Raw genomic sequence first — 9,210 nt, 5'->3', positions numbered from 1 at the left:
ACTGTGACCGAGTGAAATTGATAATAAAGTTTAAAACACACATTTAGTGATAGGCATAATCATTACTGTTTATTTCTCATCCTCACACATCCGGACACATCACACACAAATACTGCACACCCACACCCACACACACACCCTCCACCACACATTGACACCTAGATACTGCAGCCAGTTAAAGAGTGACACTTCCTGTAAGGACTCAGCAACCACAGTGGCACAGACGGGCCCCCTGTGTACCCTTGCCCCTGGGCTCCACATGGTTTGCCCCCAACCAAGGGCATCTGGGCTCCCAAAGTCCTCAAGCCTTAGGCTCTCCCCTCCCCCACACACCCCACCTCTGCACACAGCTCTCACGGCATCCCAGGCTGGAGATTGCAAGAATGTGGCGCCAGTGGAGACTGAATACCGAGGCGCCGGTGGGTAGAGGAAGGGCCAGAGCCTGCCGCCGAGGCCGCCGAGGGCGAACCTGGTCTGGGGCTTTGATGGGGGATTGGACACTGGGCAGGAGATAAGGAACAGGCTGATCTAGCTGCAGGCACTCTTCTCTACCTCCCTCTTTTCCTAGCGCTTTGCTCCTTGGAATCTCTCTCTCTCTCTCACACACACACACCCCATTCTACCCAATCTCACCTAGTGTCTTCAGCAGCCAAATCCTCCACCCACTCCTCCCCAACCTTCTATGGGATGCTTTCCTGGATCAACAGCCTCAGGACTCCCCTCCTAACATCCATCACTCAGCACTACAGGGTTCCATCCCTGGAACGTCAGTCTCACCTTGGGTCTTGCTGCCACTTGGGGACTAGAGGCTCAGGAGTGGATGCATTGTGCCTGGAGCCTCAGCCTCCTCCTACCTCCCGCCCCCACCCCCACCACAGCCTTCTCCCTTCAAAGAGGGTGTCATCCCAAGTCCCTTTCCACCCTCTGGGGCACATACACCACATAGACATGCTGCAGGCCCTGAGCACAATCGTGCCTTTTGTTCTAATAGCTTTATTGAGACACAACTTACATACCCTACAGCTCACAATTTAAATTGTACTATTCAGTGGTTATTAAGTATATGCACAGAGTCAGGCAACCATCAGCACCACCACCTGTAGAACATTTTCATCACCCCCAAAAGAATCCCCGTACCCATTAGCAGCCACTCCTCATTTCCTCCCAATACCCCCACCCCAGCCCCTGACAACCACCAATCTTATTTATCTATATATAGATTTTATTACTCTGGATATTTTTTCAAAATGGAATCGCACAGGGCACCTGGGTGGCTCAGTGGTTGAGCATCTGCCTTCGGCTCAGGGCGTGATCCCGAGGTTCTGAGATTGAGTCCCACATCGGGCTCCCCATAGGGAGCCTGTTTTTCCCTCTGCCTACATCTCTGACTCTCTCTCTCTGTGTCTCTCATGAATAAATAAATAAAATCTTTTACAAAAAATGGACTCATATAACGTGTCATGCTTTGTGACCAGCATCTTTAACTTATCATAAAGTTCTCAAAGCGTATCCATGTTTCAGCGCATTATCCCTTTTTATGGCCAAATAATATTCCATTAATAGATATACCACATTTGGCTAACCATTCACCAGCTGATACTTGGGATGTCCCACTTTTTGGCTATTATGAGTAATGCTGCTATGCACAGAACATTTGTGTTCAAGCTTTCACATGACTATATTGCTCATTTCCCTTAAGTAAATACCTAGCAGTGTAATCACTGGGGGCAAATAATAACTCGGCCTTTTGAAGAACTTCCAGACTGTTTTCAAAAGCAGCCATGATATTTTACATTCCCAACAGTGTATGGGGGTTCAGTTTCTTCAGCTCCTTGGCACCACCTTCCCAAGTCTGTCTTTTTTTTTTTTTTTTAAGATTTTATCTACTTACTTATGAGAGACATAGAGGGAGAGAGGCAGAGACACAGGCAGAGGGAGAAGCAGGCTCCATGCAAGGAGCCTGACGCAGGACTTGATCCCGGGCCTCCAGGATCACGCCCTGGGCCGAAGACAGCACTAAACCGTTGAGCCACCGGGACTGCACCAAGTCTGTCTTTATGATTCCAGCCATCCTTGTGGCAATGAAGTGATATCTCTTTGTGACTATTGGGTTTTGTTTTGTTAGGATTTTATTTTTTATTTTATTTTTTAATATTTTATTTATTTATTCCTGAGAGGCACAGAGAGAGAGAGAGAGAGGCAGAGACACAGGCAGAGGGAGAAGAAGGCTCCATGCAGGGAGCCTGACGTGGGACTCGATCCCAGGACTCAGGATCACGCCTTGGGCCGAAGGCAGTCGCTAACCACTGAGCCACTCAGGGATCCCAAGATTTTATTTTTTTCCCAAGATTTTATTTTTAAATAACCTCTACACCCAACGTGGGGCTCGAACTTACAACCCTGAGATCAAGAGTCTCAAGCTCCATGGACTGAGCCAGCCAGGCGCCCCATGTCTTTGTGGTTTTGATTTGCATTTGCCTTATGGCTTTGAACATTTCTTGAAGTGCTTCTCAGCCATTTGTATGTCTCCTTTGTCTATTTTGAATGTCTATTCAGATCCTTCGGCCATTTTTAAATTGGGTTGTTTGTCTTTTTATTATTGAGTTGTAAGAACCGTGGTAGATATTAAGTACAAAGCTGATTGGAGCTATTTGCCCAGAGCCAAAGTCTTATTTGCAGAGTCCCTGAAGTTTGGCCCCTGGGCACGAAACTTCCTGTCCTACTGCCCCATAGGCTCACAGCCCTGCCCAGCATGCCCCCCCGCCCTCAGTCAGGAGCGAGGCACCTCTCCTTCCTTGCTCACCCCTCTAACCCAAGCAATTCAGAACAAGCCCCTCCTCACAGGTGGGGAACATGAGGCTTGGAAGGTAAAGCCCTTGCTCAAGGTCACACGGTTGGGGAGGGGCAGCTGGGCTCACACTGAGGTCCATCCAACTACACCCCACACTTCCTCCACAAATTTACTGCACATTTACGTGTCCTGCCTGGGTCATTTCTCCTTTACACTCATGTTGCATCCATTCTCATCCCAGCCACTCAAGGTAGGTCATGCAGACAGTTTTCCTCATTATACAGAAGAAGCAGCTCAGGTAAGAGAGGTAAGATGACTTTCCTAAGCCTCACAGCCAGCAAGAGACAGAGCACACAGCACCATACCCAGGCACCAGCAGCTGGGGACCAGTCTCTGACCAAAAGCATCTGACGTCAATCCCCCTAAACCCAGCCACGCTGCCTGGGGGCTCTGTTTCTCTTCTGGATCAGAGCCACCTCCACAAACCAGGAAATTGTAGCAGCCAGCAGTCCACTGAAATGGACCCAGGCTACCCAAGGTTCCTCCAGGGCAGCCCCCACCCAGCACCAGCTGGGTCCTCTGGCCGGGCACTCCCAGCCCTGCCCAGCCCAGCCCCATCAGGCCCAGCCCCAGACCTTTGCCCCAGCAAGAAGCAGGACCCTAGTTTTCATGGGCCTCTGGCCCTGGTTACCTCATTCTTCTATCACCCCAGGACCTGGGCACTTGGGGAAGAGGACACAGGCTGCATGCATGTGGTTTGCAAGATGTATACCAATCAGAAAAACCCTTAGGTCCAGCTCCATGAAGTGTCTCATCCCACCTGAGGTTGCCCTTGACTCCTACTAGATTACAAAGCTCCCGTTGGGCAATTAAAATTAGGACATTCTAGATGCCCCACTGGAGCTGACAGACTAGACAAGACAGAGAATGAAAAATGAGAAAAATTGAGTATGGGGTGCCTGGGTGGCTCAGTCTGTTAAGCGTGTGACTCTTAATTTTAGCTTCAGGGCATGATCTCAGTGTCGTGAGATTGAGCCCTGTGTCAGGCTCTGTGCTGGGCATGGAATCTGCTTGGGATTCCCTTCTCTCTCCCTCTCCCTCTGCCCATCTCCTCCCCCTAAGAAAGAAAAGAAAAGAAAAGAAAAGAAAAGAAAAGAAGAGAAGAGAAGAGAAGAGAAGAGAAGAGAAGAGAAGAGAAGAGAAGAAAAGAAAAGAAAAGAAAAGAAAAGAAAAGAAAAAAGAAGAAAAATTGAGTATGACAGTGTTAAAACCTAAGGAGAATCTGTAAAGGAGACAGGACCTTGTGGGGTGAGTGGCCACAGTTTTAAACAGTGTGGTCAGGGAAGGCCTGGCTGGGAGCAAACACTTAGAGAAGAAGATATGGAGTCAGGACAGCTACAATCAAACAGCACTAACATCGTGTTTTGCAGCTTAGACAGGACCGTAGTAGCATTCTGCTTTGCAGCCTTTGCAGAAATGACTTTGGCAGAATGTCCTAAAGTAAGATGGTTAACCGCAAAGCATTTGTCCATATCATAGGCAATGGGCAGTTAAGACCTAAGCCCCCAGATGTCAGCAAAAGACCACCTGCACATTGACCTTAACCTAGTAGGTAGACAGAGACGTAACCAAAGCCCCAATCTCAGCACAACTTTTAGCACACTCTGGTTGCTTTAAGAGTTGCTTTGGTTGCTTTGGTTCTGCAAAGGGGATCCCTGGGAGGCTCAGTGGTTTAGTGCCTGCCTTCAGCCCAGGGCATGATCCTGGAGTCCCGGGATTGAGTCCCGGGATCAAGTCCCACATCGGGCTCCTTGCACGGAGCCTGCCTCTCCCTCTGCCTCTCTCTCTCTCTCTCTCGAATAAATAAATAAAATCTCTGCAAAAAAGCTCATAAAACCCCTAAATTTAGAGACTCCAAGGGAAATCCATGCAGGCCCCCCCTCCCTCTCTGGGAGCTTTATACTTTTACCCAATAAACCTTGCTTTGCTGCCCACCACTCTTCGTCTGGTTCGAAGTGGCATGACCAAGAACGGCAGGCACTGAGAGGACAAAAGTCCTGTAATACCACCAATGCCAATGCCAAAAGGCTCCAAGCAGGGTCAGGGAGAGCTCAAGTATGGGAGTGTTACAATTAATAAAGGGAACCCTCACTGAAGTAGACCAGGCATGTAGGAGGGGAGGCTGGTGGGGGAGCCTATCACTCCGTGTCAATTACAGGAAGAATCCTCAATTACAGACCTCAACAAGGAAAGATGTACATGACATATTTCATCTCCTGTAAGAAATCTACGACTCCTGGGACACCAGAGTGGCTCAATGGTTGAGCGTCTGCCTTTGGCCCAGGTCATGATCCCGGGGAGCTGAGATGGAGTTCCACATAGGGTTCCCTGCAGGGAGCCTGTTCTCCCATTGTCTATGTCTCTGCCTCTCTCTCTATGTCTCTCATGAGTAAGTAAATGAAATCTTAAAAAAAAAAGAAAGAAAGAAATCCACGACCCCTGAAACTCCACAGATGAGATACCATCATTGTCCTGAGCTCCTACTTGTCTCCTATCTCCAATGAACTTTGGTTCAAAACAAGCCTTCCCAATTTCCTCCTTCTTCTCCATAAAATAATGTTCTTCTGTTGGACCTGTCTATTGTTGGTTTTGCTGTAGTTGGCTTGTTTTGGATTACAATTCCCTATATTCCCAAAGAAATGCATTTTTGCTGGTAAACTATTTGGCAGTAAGGTCAGCACTACTTGGTGATGAGAGGTGGGATCCAGAGAAGACCCCCAACAGCTCTGGGGCTGGTGAGCAGACAGGCACCCGTACCCATAGAGCCCAACTAGCAGCGTTCTCACTGACCATGGAGGTTGAGGGCACATTTTCTCCTGGATTTCAAGCTCTGTGCTTTGTGTCCAAAATCTCTAGGCTTTACTTGGGAGCTGTTTTAAGGCTTTAGTCTTTGTTGATTTTTTTTTTTTTTTTAATCTCTGAGGGCATTCATTCATTGGCCTCCAGAGCTCCTGGAATGGAGTACCCATCGGGCTCCCAGCAAGGAGCCTGCTTCTCCCTCTGCCTGTGTCTCTCTTTCTGTGTCTCTCATAAACAAATAAATAAAAATCTTTTAAAAGTAAAAAATAAACATAAATAAATATTTAAATAAATAAATAAACCTCCAGTTTCCTGCATTCCCTGGACTAAGGCTGGATTACAAGCTTCAGGTAAAAGAGATTCCTAAAGTCACTGAGGACCCCGGTAGCTTGCTGAAGAATCTAACATAGTTATTCAAATCTACCAACCTGGTTTCTCAGAGTTATATCAATCGGTCTACATACCTGTAGGTGAGGACCAGGCCAATCACTGGATAAAACAAACTGGAAAGTAACATCCTGAAGGGGATTTCGAGACAGAAACCCCCAACTTTTGGCAAGATGCCAGAACATTCTGCTGGAAATCCCCACCAAGCAATTATAGTGGCCACCTGCAGACTGAAACAAGATTCAGGCTTGCACACAAAAATCTGTTCATAACTATTACCGTCAACTCCAAATTGTCCTTTAAGGATATTCTGGGGGGACCTGGGTGGCTGAGTCCATGAAGCATCTGACTTTTGATTTCAGCTCAAGTCTTGATCTCAGAGTAGTGAGTTCAAGCCCCACATTGGGCTTTAAAAAACAAACAAACAAAAAAAAAAGAGTATTCTGGTCTCCCTTTAGATGTTAAGTCCACCTGGGGAAATTTTAACTCTACGTTTATTAACAAGCTGAACCAGGATCTTTCTGTTTCAGTTAGAAGAAGGACCAAGGTGAAATGGAAAACTGACCATTCCAGATTTAGACTGGCTCACTCACATCCTAGATGAGTCCTCTAAAAGGAAGGTCACTAAAAATTCTCAATTTTCAACTCTGGCAAATGAAGTCCCTCAAACCTTCTAGTTTTTATTATTATTGCAAAGAACCAGGGCATTAAAAGACAATTTTTTAAACATTGTTACAAATTTAAGCACTCCAGTAGACTTTAGCCCTCTGGTGGGTCTTTCCAGTGTCCTTCCAATTGCCAGGGGCAGGGGCTCTTCCCAATCCTCACTCTTAATCAGTTTGGAGAAGATACTCTCCAGACTGGGAATGAGTCTGTCTCTGTCTTTATTGATACCAAGTATATTCTCAGGATCCAACTTTTCTGCTATAAAGCAACCCCTGTCTCAAAGTATTAGAATAATAGGGGTTCAAATAATAGGGATTCCTAGTAAACCTCAACAGTTTCCTGCCTCTGAACCTACTCCCTCTTGTCCAGGCCCTTTGACAGATATGCACCCTTTTCTCCTTACTTCCCCTGCTCCCTCCTTTCCCTGAGCCAATATTTTTTTTTTTTTCTGAGCCAATATTTTTTAGAAAAGTACCACGCCAGAATTTCTTTCTCTGATAAGGGAGGAATAATTCCAAAAGTTGACAGTGGTCACTAAATTAGCCAACCAGGAGAAATAAAGAAATAAAGAATCCTTTGACATGTTTCTGTACTTTGTCTCTGATGGTACTATAAGTCAATCTGGGGACACTATCGGATCAGTGACCATCTTCTTTATGGGCAAAATCTTCAACTGCTACTGGGAGAATTCACAGTGCATCTGCCATCAAAATTCAAAGAGATGCCTCAAAACCTCTTCCCATAATTAATCAATGCCCTCTAAGAGGACCTTCAAGGCATCCAGCCCATAACAGATAAATGACAAGGCTCAGGGCCTCATTATGTCCTGCATGAGTCCCTGTAACACCCCCATTTTACCAGGGAGAAAACCCAACAGTCAAGCATGGAGATTTTCCCAGGACTTCAGGGCAAGAACTAACAGTTATCTCTCAGCATGCTGGTGTTCCCAACCCCGATGGGCTACTACCAACATCCATTCCCAGTGAAAGCAGATTTTTCACTGTAATTGATCTGTGTAGTCATTTTTCGTATTCCGCTCATAAGGATAGCCAATATCTTTTTAAAAAGATTTTATTTATTTATTCATGAGAGACACAGAGATAGGGGCAGAAACATAGGCAGAGAACCAGGTTCTCTGCAGAGATCCCCATAAGGACTCGACCACAGGACCCCAGGATCACAACCTGAGCCAAAGGCAGATGCTCAACCACTGAACCACCCAGGTTCCTCTAGTCACTATCTTTTTGCCTTCACTTGGAAGAATGGAAATATACCTGGACAGTAATATCCCAGGATTTCACACAGTGCTTCTTATGTTAAAAGCTGATTTGGATAATAGAAAGTTTTCTGCAGGGGCACCTGGCTGGCTCAGTAAGCAGAACCTGAGGTCGTGAGTTTGAGCCCCATGTTGTCTTAGAGATTACTTAAGGAAATAAAAATACATTAAAAATTTTTAAAAGAAAGTTTTCTGCAGGATCTACTTTGTTGAAATACACAGATGGTTTTCTTCTCTGCTCCCCTCCTCAAACCTCTTCATGGGAATGAATACAGCACCCATTTCTTAAGACTTTTGGTCTTGGAGGGACATAAAGTCTCCAAAGAAAAACCATAGCTTTCCCAAGTTTAGGGTAGATACTTGGGGCATCTGATCTTGGAATAAGGTCTAAATACGGACCCAGATGAAACCCCTCATAATTGCTTACCATTGATAGATGACCTTTTTTTAAAAAAATATTTTATTTATTTATTCATTAGAGACAGAGAGAGGCAGAGACATAGGCAGAGGGAGAAACAGGCTCCCTGTGGGGAGCCCGATGCAGGACTCAATCCCAGGACCCCGGAATCACGACCAGAGCTGAAGGCAGGCACCCAACCACTGAGCTACCCAGGCTCAAAAATAAATAAAATAATAAAATAAAATAAAATAAAATAAAATAAAATAAAATAAAATAAAATAATAAAATAAAGATTATCACTCCCTGGGAACCCCTCTCAAACATTACAGTGATCAGGGAACCTATTTTACTGGTCAGGCGCTTTAACAAGTCTGTGCTGTTTGGCCAGTTCTATGCTTTCAATCTTCAGGATTAGTGGCATGTAATAAAGGGTCTATTAAGACTTGATTGGTGGGGCAACCCAGATGGCTCAGTGGTTCAGTGCAACCTTCAGCCCAGGGTGTGATCCTAGAGTCCCGGGATCGAGTCCCACATGGGGCTCCCTGCATGGAGCCTGCTTCTCCCTCTGCCTGTGTCTCTGTCTCTCTCTCTCTGTCTCTCATGAATAAATAAGTAAAATCTTAAAAAGAAAAAAAATGTAGAAACCCCCCCAAACATCTTGACCTAAAGCTGTTGATCTTCTAAATCTCAAATCCACCCCCTTGGGAACTCAGACTCTCACCCTTTAAGATAACATCCAAAATACTCAGCCTCTTCCTCCTTTGACCCACAGTTGATAAAAGGAGATATACTTTAATAATATAAAGGCCTAATTGCTTCTATTAAAAATGA

The sequence above is a fragment of the Canis lupus genome, chromosome 8 (genome assembly GCF_048164855.1).
Source record: "Canis lupus baileyi chromosome 8, mCanLup2.hap1, whole genome shotgun sequence".
NCBI classification, from domain to species: Eukaryota; Metazoa; Chordata; class Mammalia; order Carnivora; family Canidae; genus Canis; species Canis lupus.
Note: the sequence above shows the minus strand (reverse complement) of the source record.